The sequence below is a fragment of the Emys orbicularis genome, chromosome 19 (genome assembly GCF_028017835.1).
Source record: "Emys orbicularis isolate rEmyOrb1 chromosome 19, rEmyOrb1.hap1, whole genome shotgun sequence".
In the NCBI taxonomy this organism is placed as follows: Eukaryota; Metazoa; Chordata; order Testudines; family Emydidae; genus Emys; species Emys orbicularis.
Genome location: NC_088701.1, coordinates 8,317,221 through 8,331,556, shown reverse-complemented (window position 1 = coordinate 8,331,556; position 14,336 = coordinate 8,317,221). Strand labels below are relative to the sequence as shown.

The window sequence follows — 14,336 nt, the reverse complement described above, 5'->3', positions numbered from 1 at the left end:
CTCCTGTCAGTTTGTGTCATCTGCAAACTTGCTGAGAGTGCAGTCCATGCCATCCTCCAGATCATTAATGAAGATATTGAACAAAACCGGCCTCGGGACCGACCCTTGGGGCACACCGATTGACACCGGCTGCCAACTAGACCTGGAGCCATTGATCACTATTGGTTGAGCCCGACGATCTAGCCAGCTTTCTGTCCACCTTATAGTCCGTTCATCCAGCCCATACTTCTTTAACTTGCCGGCAAGAATACTGGGGGAGACGGTATCAAAAGCTTTGCTAAAGTCAAGGAATAACACGTCCACTGCTTTCCCCTCATCCACAGAGCCAGTTATCTCCTCATAGAAGGCAGTTAGGTTAGTCAGGCATGAATTGCCCTTGGTGAATCCATGCTGACTGTTCCTGATCACTTTCCTCTCCTCTAAGTGCTTCAGAATTGATTCCTTGAGGACCTGCTCCATGATTTCCCCCCCCCCCCCCAAAGATAATAGCCAATGGCTCTGCAATCACATCCGCCAACTCCTTTAGCACACTTAGATGCAGCACATCCGGCCCCATGGATTTGTGCTCATCCAGCTTTTCTAAATAGTCCTGAACTACTACTTTCTCCACAGAGGGCTGGTCACCTCCTCCCCATGCTGTGCTGCCCAGTGCAGCAGTCTGGGAGCTGACCTTGTTCGTGAAGACAGAGGCAAAAAAAGCATTGAGTACATTAGCTTTTTCCACATCCTCTGTCACTAGGTTGCCTCCCTCATTCGGTAAGGGGCCCACACTTTCCTTGACTTTCTTCTTGTTTCTAACAATACCTGAAGAACCCCTTCTTGTTACTCTTAACATCTCTTGCTAGCTGCAACTCCAAGTGTGATTTGGCCTTCCTGATTTCACTCCTGCATGCCTGAGCAATATTTTTATAGTCCTCCCTGGTCATTTGTCCAATCTTCCACTTCTTGTAAGCTTCTTTTTTGCGTTTAAGATCAGCAAGAGTTTCACTGTTAAGCCAAGCTGGTTGCCTGCTATATTTACTATTCTTTCTACACATCGGGATGGTTTATTCCTGCAACCTCAATAAGGTTTCTTTAAAATACAGTCAGCTCCCCAGGACTCCTTTCCTCCTCATGTTATTCTCCCAGGGGATCCTGCCCATCAGTTCCCTGAGGGAGTCAAAGTTTGCTTTTCTGAAGTCCAGGGTCCGTATTCTGCTGCTTTCTTTTCTTCCTTGTGTCAGGATCCTGAACTCGACCATCTCATGGTCACTGCCTCCCAGGTTGCCATCCACTTGGTTCTCCTACTAATTCTTCCCGGTTTGTGAGCAGCAGGTCAAGAAGAGCTCTCCCCCTAGTTGGTTCCTCCAGCACTTGCACCAGGAAATTGTCTGCTACACTTTCAAAAAATTTCCTGGATTGTCTGTGCACCGCTGTATTGCTCTCCCAGCAGATATCAAGGTGATTGAAGTCTCCCATGAGAACCAGGGCCTGCGATCTAGCAACTTCTGTTAGTTGCTGGAAGAAAGCCTCGTCCACCTCATCCTCCTGGTCTGGTGTTCTATAGCAGACTCCCACCACAACATCACCCTTGTTGCTCACACTTCTAAACTTTATCCAGAGACTCTCCGGTTTTTCTGCAGTTTCATACTGGAGCTCTGAGCAGTCATACTGCTCTCTTACATACAATGCAACTCCCCCACCTTTTCTGCCCTGCCTGTCCTTCCTGAACAGTTTATATCCATCCATGACAGTACTCCAGTCATGTGAGTTATCACACCATAGTTCCTTGACTGTTCCAGGACTTCCAGTTCTCCCTACTTGTTTCCCAGGCTTCTTGCATTTGAGTATAGGCACTTAAAATAACTCGCTGATCGTCCCGCTTTCTCAGTATGAGACAGGAGTCCTCCCCTCTTGCGCTCTCCTGCTCGTGCTTCCCCCCGGTATCCCATTTCCCCACTTACCTCAGGGCTTTGGTCTCCTTCCCCCGGTGAACCTAGTTTAAAGCCCTCCTCACTAGGTTAGCCAGCCTGCTTGCGAAGATGCTGTTCCCTCTCTTCGTTAGGTGGAGCCCGTCTCTGCCTAGCACTCCTCCTTGGAACACCATCCCATGGTCAAAGAATCCAAAGCCTTCTCTCAGACACCACCTGCGTAGCCATTCGTTGACTTCCACGATTCGACGGTCTCTACCCAGGCCTTTTCCTTCCAAAGGGAGGATGGATGAAAACACCACTTGTGCCTCAAACTCCTTTATCCTTCTTCCCAGAGCCATGCAGTCTGCAGTGATCCGCTCAAGGTCATTCTTGGTAGTATCATTGGTGCCACGTGGAGAAGCAGGAAGGGGTAGTGATCCGAGGGCTTGATGAGTGTCGGCAGTCTCTCCGTCACATCGTGAATCCTAGCTCCTGGCAAGCAGCACACTTCTCTGTTTTCCCGGTCGGGGCGGCAGATAGATGACTCAGTCCCCCTGAGGAGGGAGTTCCCAACCACCACCATCCGCCTCCTTCTCTTGGGAGTGGTGGTTGTGGAACCCCATCCGTAGGACAGTGCATGGAACCCTCTAGCTCCCTCTCCCCAGCAGTATCTTCTGTGTGCAAGCTGGGCTCTGCCAAGTCTAGCCGCCCCTAGTGGCGGCTAGCAGCACTTCAGTCCATTTCTGTGGGGGGAAAGGAAATTTTGCACGCACAACATTAATTTCTGCAAAATTTTGCGTTACGCGGTGGCGCAGAATTCCCCTATGAGTAACCATTCTGGCAATATAAAGAAGTCTTAATTGACTAAGAATGGGAAGAATTAACTGACAATGTGCTTAGTTGTTACATTTCTGCTCTGCCTCAGGGACAGAGCCTGCCTCATGCAGCTCTGTCCCCCCTCAAGCTCGGGATGCTGCAACCATGAGCAAGAGGGACAGAGTGAGTCTCTCTCGCTCATTTGCATGCAGGGCGCCCTCCCCCCCCACGGATGCACACATGCCCAGCCTCTCCCCTGGTGGATGTGCATCTCTGCCAGCTGCTCCCAGAAGACGTGCCCAGGCTGCTGGGGAATGCGTCTTCCCCACAGATTTCTTTGCTCCTCCATTTCTCTAGGGGAGAGGGTGCAAGGAAATCTGCAGACAGTATGAATTGTGCGCCCTTGGAGGGGTGCAGAATTCCCCCAGGAGTAAGTTGTAGATCCTTTTGCTTCTCCCCACTGTCTGGCTTCTACCACCCCCTTTTCCCCAATTCTCAACCTTCTACATTTCATTGTGGTTGCTTCCTCCTCTTCATTGCCTGGGGAGCATTGAGAGCACAAGAGTCTCCTGCTATCAATTCTGGTGCCTTGCAGTACAGTAACCCACAGCACTGGGAGGCTCAATTGCAGGGACAGTTTATTCTATATAGGTTTGTATGCCATGCTGATCACCATAGTATCTGAGCAGCTTCCAGTAGTGCATTAAGCACTGTGACTACACATCTGTTACATGTTTTGTCCTGCTTATTAACCTGTGCCACCCTGGGCTGGAGGATGCCCAGTACAGACAATCTTTGGAAAATTCAGCTGCCAAACTCTACAAGCCTCTACTGAAATTTTCTTCAAATGTAGGCGTTTGTTGATGGGAACAGTAAAAGGCACGTCCCTGGTAAGACAGCCACCCCCTTCCAGATTCCAAGGTCTTGTTCCAAGGCATGAGGGTGCTAGAGTTTCTCAGTGAAACAGTTATAAGAATTCTTTTCACATGGACAAAACATTTTTCTCTAATCTTGTTCTTGGGAATGGCTGACCTGTTTTACCTGAAATTTCCCCCCCAAAAGTCAGCCTGAGGCAAACACTAGGCATGAGGAATTTAGTCAATTATAGAGTTCAGGGGACCATCACATCATCTAGTCTGACCTGTATATCACAGGCCACCAATGCCACCCACACAACCCGACAACTGAAATTAAACTGAACTATTATGACCTTCAGGAGAATAAACTATTGTGTGCCATAGGCAGAGAATAGAAAAGACTGGGGTGCACCAATCCCTGAAGCTCCTGCAATGGAGGGAATTAAGTGAGCGATACATGGATAATCCCTGCAAGTGGCCCACACCCCACACTGGAGAGGAGAGGAAAGCATAAAAAAAAAAAAATCCAAGGTCACTGTCGATCTGACCTGGGGGAAAATTTCTTTCCAACCCCACATATGACTATTAGTTAGACCTGGAACATGTGAGCAAGAACTAGGGTTACCAGGTGTCTGGTTTTCTACCAGAAAGTCCGGTCAAAAAGGGAACCTGGCAAGGTGTTCGGTGATCACGGGCGGGGGAGATGCCAGGTCTCATAGACTCATAGAAGAGGGTGGGGCCTCAAGGGAAAAGGCAGAGCTGGGGTGGGGCTTTGGGTGAAGGGGCAGGGCCTCAGGTGTGGTTACCAGCATTTAGAAGGTGGCAACCCTAGCAAGAACGAGTGAGCCAAGTATTCGAGAGAGAATTCTCATTACCATCTCAGAACACCAGTGTGTGTGTGTTATCTAGCTGTGGCTATCACTGAATGGCCATTTCATCTAACAGTTAGTCTGAGAAATCTATAAAGAACTGAAAACAAGGTCTCATAATGGAAAGTCATGGGCAATCTTAATTATACCTATAATAGTGTGCACAAGCTTCTAGATTTATGTTAACTAAGCTTGATATTTTCTGCTTCTATAAGAATCATATAATCATAGAATATCGGGGTTGGAAGGGACCTTAGGAGGACATCTAGTCCAACCCCCTGCTGAAAGCAGGACCAATCCCCAGACAGAGGTTCCTTTTCTCGCCTTACCTTTAAATTCAGAATTAATTTTAACTAGATTACTGGCTATCCCCTGGATAGAACAAAGAGGAGAAAATTTGCCAGGTGGCCATCTGAAGAGAACATTCTGGTTAGGGCCCTGTATATTCTGTGAATCTGCAGCCGTGGAATTAATTTTATAGTCCATCCTTGTTTTAAAATTGTGCTCCAGAATCTAAGCTTTAATTTAAAAAAGTATATTTCCTGCTCTTCATGATTGTGAAAGACTTTAATAAATGTTGGGTTTGAGGGGAGAAATCCTGGAGAAATTCCTTATTATTAATTATTTCAAGTTAAAATGAACACTTTTGAAATGGCTGAGTTGTGAACTGTGGCTTCAAATGGCTACAGAAAGAAAACAGGTGATCTAAACAATCTGGAAATAATGAAGGCCTTGTTCATACAGCAATGGCTGTGAAGCATGCTGCTGATGAAATTCTATTTCTGCCTCTTGCATCTTTTAGTAACTGTACTATACAGAGAACTGTCCAAGGATGGGTCCTCCGGTTTGCTTATTAAGCTAATTCACATTGCAACTATTTTACCTGTATTGTGATGTTTTTGTAGCAGTCCTGTTGAGCTATAAATATAATATGTTAAGCAGCCCAGCTTTGTTAAGATAAAAATGAGTTGGAGGAAGCTCAGCAAAACCTGTAGATTGCACAAGGTGATGCTCACCTGACTGTATCTTAGAATATCAGGGTTGGAAGGGACCTCAGGAGGTCATCTAGTCCAACCCCCTGCTCAAAGCAGGACCAATCCCCAGACAGATTTTTGTCCCAGATCCCTAAATGGCCCCCTCAAGAATTGAACTCACAACCCTGGGTTTAGCAGGCCAATGCTCAAACCACTGAACTGTCTTTTGTATATTGTGTCCTATAAATGGGAATAAACTAGCTTGGAATAAATATTTTTATTCCATTATTTTTATCCAGTATCAGTAAATCTTTAATGTCTCCATAAGCCAGTTGCCCCATGTTTTCAGGCCAGATTTGAGTCTTTAGGCTTTTATGTTGAAGGTAGTCAAGTGTCTTTTGACTTTTACCTACAGCAGATGGTGGTGTTGGGTACATCTTCCTCCCAAGAAAATTTGCTGTCTATTTTACACCGAGACTAAAAACTTTGTGTTAGTCATTGGTAGGACCTATTCATAGCTTGCATTGATTAGGGCAGTCCATCTGCTGTAGCTTCAGGAATAAAAGCGACCATCTCAACAAACGTGAGACTGAGGGCTTGTCTATGCTTGAAATGCTGCAGCGGTGCTGCTGTATGGATGAAGCTGGGCCTCTGTAGTGCTTCAGTGAAGACGCTACCTACGCCGACAGGAGGGCTTCTCACATTGGTATAGGTCAGTGGCTCTCAACCTTTCCAGACTACTGTATCCCTTTCAGGACTTGGGGGATATGCAAGACAAATCAAAGTTTCACCTCACTTAAAAATTACTTGCTTACAAAATCACTTATAAAAATACATGTGTGTCACAGCAAACTCTTAGTGAAAAATTTCTAACTTTCTCATTTTTACCATATAATTATAAAATAAATCAGTTGGAATATAAATATTGTACTTACTTCAGTGTATAGCAGGGGTTCTCAAATTGGGGATCGGGAGGTTATTACAGGGGGGGTTGCGAGCTGTCAGCCTCCACCCCAAACCCCGCTTTGCCTCCAGCATTTATATTGGTGTTACAAATTAAAAACACGTTTTTATATATTTAAGGGGGTCACGCTCAGAGGCTAGCTATGTGAAAGGGATCACCAGTACAAAAGTTATAGAACCACCTATGTATAGTATATAGAGCAGTATAAACAAGTCGTATGTATGAAATTTTAGTTTTGTACTGACTTTGCTAGCGCTTTTTATGTAGCCTGTTGTAAAACTAGGCAAATATCTAGATGAGTTGATGTACCCCCTGGAAGACCTCTGTGTACTTCCAGGTGTACATGTACCCCTGGTTGAGAACCACTAGTGTAGGTAATCCACTTCCCTAGAGGCAGTAGCTGGGTCGACCGGAAGAGCTTTCCTGTTGACGTACCATTGTCTACACTGGGAGTTAAGTCGGTATAATTGTGTCACTCAGGAGGGGTGGATTTTCCACACCCCTGAGCGATTTTAGTTATACTGTACTGACATAAGTTGCTACTGTAGACCAAGTCTCAAAGAGCTTAGCTTGTTTAGCCCAGCAAAACAAAGTACAAGAGGGGATATGATTGCTGTCCTATGAGTACATCAAGCAGATAAACACCAGGGAGGGTAGATATTTATTTAACTAAAGGACAATGTTGGCATAAGAACAAATAGGTATGAGTTTGGCCATGAAAAAATTTAGGCTGGAAATTAGAAGGTTTCAAACCATCAGTGAAATTCTGTAACAGACTCCCAGTAGTTGTCTGTTCAAATAACTTTGTTTTGAGAGAGATTGACATATTTGAATGGGCTTGTATGATGGGGTTGATTGTGGTGATGGGGACAGGGCTCTGCAGCCCTTGGATCCCTTCTAGTTTGTCTTATATTCCTAAAATCTGATTCCCCCCCCCCCCTTTCACAATGTATTCTTGGTGTGTTTTGTCTCCTTCTGAAGCATTGGAGATGGCCACAGTTGGATATGGGATGCAGGATGAAGTGGGTTGGTGCTCTGAGATGGAACTGAGAATTCTCATTTTGCTGCATCTGAAGAAGTGGTTTTTTTACCCACGAAAGCTTATGCCCAAATAAATCTGTTATTCTTTAAGGTGCCACTGGACTCCTTGTTGTTTTTGAGAATTCTCATTGTCTCTCTCCCTCTCTCATATATATGCTTGTCTTGCTGGTTCTTGCTTACATGTTCAAGGTCTAACACACTATGTGGGGTTGGAAAGGAATTTTCCCCCAGGTCAGATTGGCAGTAGCCTTGGGCTTTTTTGCTTTCCTCTGCAGCGTGGAATGCAGGTCACTTGCTGAGATTGTGTATATATCACTTAATTCATTCCTTCCCCATGCAGGGGCCTCACCAATAGGTGCACTCCAGTCCCTTTCATTCTTTGCCTGTGGCCCACAATAGTTAAGTTTCCTGAAGGTTGTAATACTTTGGTCTAATTTCAGTTGTTGGGCTTAGTGTGTGGAAAGCTAGATGGTGTTGGTGGCCCATGATATACAGGAAGTCAGACTAGATATGGTGGATGGTTTTCTGGCCTTAAATTCTGACTGTAAGTGAATTAACTCTCTGATGTATGAAGATAATGTTGCACTGAGCTCTTAATGTATGCAAACACATTACAGCACAGTGATCAGCAAACAGTTTGGGTGTGTCCACACTAGAAGAGTTTTTACTATGGCCAGATCTACATTATAAACTTATATCAGTATAACCGTGTTGCTCAGGGGTGTGAAAAATCCACACCCTTGAGCAATGTAGTTATACCAACCTAACCCCTGGTGTAGACAGTGATATGTTGATGGGAGAGCTTCTCCAAAACACATAGCTACCATCTCTCAGGGAGGTGGATTAATTATGACAACAGGAGAAGCTCGCCTATTGGCGTAGTTGCATCTTCATTAGAGTGCTACAGCGGCACAGCCGCAGCACTGTATGTGTAGATGTTTATTATGTGTTAATTCAGATGTGGTAAAATCCTAGTGTGGAAAAGGCACTTTGTGTTTTTCACCCTTAACTGGTTGAAGAAAACACTAGAGGGAGCGCAGGGTTTACCATGACCAGTTAACGCCTATAAAAACTGCCTTGCCAAATTCACATTTTAAAATTGTTAGTTAACACATGGTAAAAACCACCTTTTTTTGGGGGGGGGGGGGGGCTAGTGAAGACAAGGCTTTAGTTTATAACTGTATTGTATCTTCCTGGTTTCACTGCTTCCCAGCCCATCTTCTCTCTGCTCTACTTCAATAAATGCCACTACCCAAAGAGTAGTAAGATGTAAGAGCTTTGGGGGATAAAGGCAATGTGTTACTCCTGGGGGAATTCTGTACCAATAAACTAAACATTCTGTGCACAATATTTTAAAATCCTGCAAATTTTGTGTCAAAATAACACCATAGAATCATGCCAGTTTTGATTATGTTGGTAGTTTATTTCATAATACCTGTCAGTGAGTATATCTGTAACAATACAGGCACACACAAAAATTCCCCCAGAAGTAGAGTTAAAGAAACCCCATACGACAACCCAGTCCCTGTTTCTCTGCCCTGTCTCCCCCAGAGCCCAGCCATGGCTCTCCCCAGCCCAGACACTCACCACCTCCCTCCTCTTCTCCCCCCCCCCCCAGACAATCACATCTTGACCCCCCCCAGAGGCCAGCTACAGGCCTCCCCACGGGCCCAGACACTCACACCACGTCTCTCCAGAGCCCAGTCCCCCCCACCCCAGACACTCTCAGACCCTACCCCTCTAAACCCCAGGGATCCAGAGGGAGAAACAGCCTGATGCTGGATCCTGGGTTGGCAGAAAGTTTCCTGCACGCCGCAGCCTCCTTTCTTCAGGGCGTGCTGGGAACTGCAGCTGCCAGGAACCCTCCAATTCCCTCCTCCTCTCTCCCTCCTCCTCCCCCCCCCCCCGCCCCACCTTGTCTTCTGTTTGCAAGCTGGGCTCTGCCTGGTCCAGTGGCCACCTTGTGGCAGCCAATACCTCTGCAGCCTATTCTGTAGGAGAAAAAGGAAATTCTGCAGAAACAACATTAAATTCTGCATTGCGCAGTGGTGCAGAATTCCTCAAGGAGTAATGTGTACTTTAAATAGATGAGGGCAGTTAGTGCTGTTGGATATTTGAGTAGAGAACACAGGGGTAGCAGAGGATATTCCAGAATACATCATTCTAAGTCTTCCTATGGTTTCAATTATGTCACAGCACAAGGCATTCTGAATTACCGCCAGCATAACACAAACCAGTGAGGATTTCAGAGAAGGAAAGCTAGTTATGAGGGAACATAAGAACGGCCATACTGGGTCAGACCAAAGGTCCATCTAGCCCAGTATCCTGTCTTCTGACAGTGTCCAATGCCAGGTGCCCCAGAGGGAATGAACAGAACAGGTAATCATCAAGTGATCCATCCCCTGTCGCCCCTTCCCAGCTTCTGACAAATGGGCTAGGGACACCATCCCTGCCCATCCTGGCTAATAGCTGTTGATGGACCAATTCCTCCATGAATGTATCTAGTTCTTTTTTGAACCCTGTTATAGTCTTTGCCTTCACAACATTCTCTGGCAAGGAGCTCCACAGGTTGACTGTGCATTGTGTGGAAAAAAATACTTCCTTTAGTTTGTTTTAAACCTGTTGCTTATTAATTTAATTTAGTGACCCCTAGTTCTTGTGTTATGAGATGGAGTAAATAACACTTCCTTATTTCCTTTCTCCACACCAGTCATGCTTTTATAGATCTGTATCATATCCCCCCTTAGTCGTCTCTTTTCCAAGCTGAAAAGGCCCAGTCTTATTAATCGCTCCTCATTTGGAAGCTGTTCCATATCCCTAATAATTTTTGTTGCCCTTTTCTGAACCTTTTTCCAATTCCAATATATCTTTTTTGAGATGGGGTGACCACATCTTGACACAGTATTCAAGTTGTATAAGCCAAACTTCCCTATTGAAGATGCAAATTAGTTGGTCCTTGAAATTTTTGTAAATTGCCAATGCAGCCGTTAACTGAGCTGTTTGAGTGGCCCTTCAGAACCTGGACTAGTGCCAAGTAACTGGAAAAGAAATTTTTTTCTCAGGGTTCTAGTTGCCTAGAAATGTTTGGCTGGGTATGTCTTTTTGCTTTAGGACAAGGTTAAGATAATTAAGTTACTTAGAATAGTGAAGAGTCCATGAAAAGGACACTTCGGCTTAGTTTAATCTAGTGACTACAGCTTCCCAGTTTTGACTGAAATGTGAATTAAAATCACATACCAGCATCTTTGGAACCTGCTTATCTCCGTTTGTTCCTATTTAAAGATGGTCTGGTTCTAACTTCCAAGATTTTCTTTCTTTGAGAATTCAGTTGCAAATGAAGGATGGACTTTTTAGAAGAGACAGTCTGAAAGGATATTCATAGTCCAATCCAGCAGTTGGATGGTGACGTTCACCTTGCCATATGTTGGAATGGAGCATGTAACTGCTGGTAGAAAGTAATTTTTCATTGGGGAAGCATACATTTTGTGCTCTGCTTCATCAGACAACTGAAAAGCACCATGAATGATGCTGCAGGTGCCTGTTATGCTTTCCTCTGACATCTATTAAATAGCAGTGTTTTTAATAATTTTTTGTATGTCTTGGGAAGGGGAAGTTGATATGCAAGTTGTAAACGTAAGTAGAATGGCCGATGACTCTAAAATGGGGTAGTAACTTCCCTTAATAAAATTGTCTTCCAGGATGTATTCTTCGTAAGAATGTCTTGCATACTGGCTGGCAAAAGTTGACCATAAGATTAAATTAAGGAGTCTGTCGAGGTCTGATATATCGTTCATTGTTGACAGTTGTATTGCAAGTGGCCTACACAATTTCTTTTTTTCACCTGGGTTTCACAATTGTCAATATCAATACCATTTCCAGCTGATGAAGGACATGACTTGTTTTAATTCCTAACTTGTGTTCTCTCTCGTCATGAAATTACAAAGATAATAGACTTCAAAAAAGAACTAGATAAACCCATGGAGGATAAGTCTATCAATGGCTATTAGCCGGGATGGGCAGGGATGGTGTCCCTAACCTCTGTTTGCCAGAAGCTGGGAATGAGGGATAGGGAATGGATTACCTGTTCCGTTCATTCCCTCTGGGACACATGGTATTGGCCACTGTCAGAAGACAGGATACTGGGCTAGTCCGTACCTTTGGTCTGGCCCAGTATCGCCGTTCTTGCATTCACTTTTTGTGTCTTGGAGTACAGTTTTAAATACACCTCTAAAGGGCATGGCACAGGTCCTGGGATGGAGAAACTTAATTTGTCTTGGGATCTTTAGGTCTAATACTAATGTAATATACACCTTTTTTTCATACAGATCTTTCTTTCAATAATAAAAGCTGCAGAAATGAAGGTGAGAGGGTAACAACTGTGAAGAAAAACAGAACACATAAAGGGTCATCTCTGCTTCAAGGTAACTATCATACATTTTACTTCCTTGTGAGCCAGGCCATAATATTCAGGATGACATGACTTTCAGGCTGGATTTTTTTTCAATTGTGTTTTAGGGCATACAGCATGTCTGCAGGACCTTATGGAGGGTCTTCACTCATACCTTGAGGTTATGGCACAGCAGACTTTCTTTCGTGGTGGTGATGGGAAATTAAACCAATTACAACAATCTTCTTTTAATGCAGTTGTGTATAAATCTGAGCTTGTCATATCCTCTCAAGGCTGGTTTACACTTAACTATTAAGTCAACATACCTACAGTACTCAGGGATGTGAAAAATTAACCAGTGGAAGAATTCTTCTGTTGACCAAGCTATTGCCGCTTGGGGAAGTGGATTGCCTACATCAATGGGAAAAACCCCTTCTGTTGATGTGGGACGTACTATAACGCTGCAGCGCTATGGCGCTGTGCCGCTGTAATACCTGTAGCGTAGACATGGCCTTAGTAACCTTGTGTTCTTTGAGTGCTTGCTCATGTTGATTCCAATTAGATGTATGTACGCCATGTGCATAGTCACTGGAAGGTTTTTCCCCTATGAGTACCCATCGGGTCAGCTCAGGCGCCCCTTGGAGTCCCACCTTCATGGCACTGCGTATAGGGCCCTGCCGACCCACTGCCTCTCCTTACTGACAGTGACAGTTGTCAGAGTGTTCTCTTTTCTCTTGTTTTCGAACGATCCCCTAGTGTACTCGTAGTTCCTACCTGTAAATAGTTTCAGTAGTTAGTTAATAGTTTTTAGTGTAGTGTCATATTTGAACCCCCTCCTCTTGTTAGTCAGGATTCCCTTCCCCTGCCCGGGGCTAGGGCATGCCTCGGTCCCAGGGGTTTAAGCTATATGGGGTCTACCAAAAGCTGATGTCAAAGGGCGACCTGCACATGTCCTGCTTAAGGTGCTTGGGGAATCATAGAATATCAGGGTTGGAAGGGACCTCAGGAGGTCATTTAATCCAACCCCCTGCTCAAAGCAGGACCAATTCCCTACTAAATCATCCCAGCCAGGGCTTTGTCAAGCCTGACCTTAAAAACCTCTAAGGAAAGAGATTCCACCACCTCCCTAGGTAACCCATTCCAGTGCTTCACCACCCTCCTAGTGAAAAAGTTTTTCCTATTATCCAACCTAAACCTCCTCCACTGCAACTTGAGACCATTGCTCCTTGTTCTGTCATCTGGTACCACTGAGAACAGTCTAGATCCAGCCTCTTTAGAACCCCCTTTCAGGTAGTTGAAAGCAGCTATCAAATCCCCCCTCATTCTTCTCTTCTGCAGACTAAACAATCCCAGTTCCCTCAGACTCTCCTCATAAGTCGTGCTCCAAGCCCCTAATAATTTTTGTTGCCCTCCGCTGGACTCTTTCCAATTTTTCCACATCCTTCTTGTAGTGTGGGGCCCAAAACTGGACACAGTACTCCAGATGAGGCCTCACCAATGTCGAATAGAGGGGAATGATCATGTCCCTCGATCTGATGGCAATGCCCCTACTTATACAGCCCAAAATGCTTTAGCCTTCTTGGCAACCATGGCACACTGTTGACTCATATCCAGCTTCTCGTCCACTGTAACCCCTAGGTCCTTTTCTGCAGAACTGCTTCCTAGCCATTCGGTCCCTAGTCTGTAAAAGTGCATGGGATTCTTCCGTCCTAAGTGCAGGACTCTGCATTTGTCCTTGTTGAATCTCATCAGGTTCCTTTTGGCCCAATCCTCTAATTTGTCTAGATCCCTTTGTATCCTATCCCTACCCTCCAGCGTATCTACCACTCCTCCTAGTTTAGTGTCATCTGCAAAAGGGAAGAAGCTTCAGTGATACTGATAGCGGCAGCCTGGCCCCACCAGCGCTGGTACACCATGCTTGTGGAGCTGTCATTGGACACCCCAATCACCCCACCTTTAGTTCCGGACCTGATCACCCAGCACCGCGGCCAGCTCCAGCATCCCAATCTCGAGTCTCTCCATCTCACGGTTTGGAAGCTGCATGGTTAAACCCGGTAGAGCTCACATGCTCAGATCCTGTTAGGGAGGTTCTCCTTGGCAGTAGGAAACCATCCACCAGGGCGACCTACTTGGCCAAGTGGAAGAGATTCTTGATCTGGTGTTCGCAGTCGTACCTCTCCGATGCAAACATCAATGTCCTTTATTTTGGACTGTCTGCTACATTTAAAGAAGCAGGGCTTGTTGATTTCATCAATAAAGGTTCACTTGATGGCCATTTTGGCGTTCCACCCAGGAGTGGCAGACTGCTCGGTCTTCGCTAACCCAGTGGTGGGGTCGTTTTCTTAAAGCACTGGACAGGTTATACCCGCAAGCTCGGCAACCGATCTCGGCATGGGACCTTAATCTGGTGCTTTCGAGGCCGATGGGGCCTCCATTTGAGCCCTTAGCGACATGTTCATTAGTCTATCTGTAATGGAAGGTGGCTTTCCTGGTCGCAATAATTTCAGCTAGTAGTGTGTCTGACTCAAGGCCCTCA

The 14,336-nt window shown here is 45.3% G+C and overlaps 1 protein-coding gene across 5 annotated transcripts in view; it reads left to right on the top strand.

The window, feature by feature from the left end:
• The window catches only part of LOC135892048 (bromodomain-containing protein 4-like), a 200,912-nt gene that overhangs the window by 55,599 nt on the left and 130,977 nt on the right, over positions 1–14,336 (top strand). For all 5 annotated transcript variants that reach the window (XM_065419741.1, XM_065419740.1, XM_065419739.1 and 2 more), the window contains exon 2: positions 11,739–11,834. The gene's annotated coding sequence lies outside the window, so the exon portion shown is untranslated. The remainder of the gene's footprint in view (positions 1–11,738; positions 11,835–14,336) is intronic.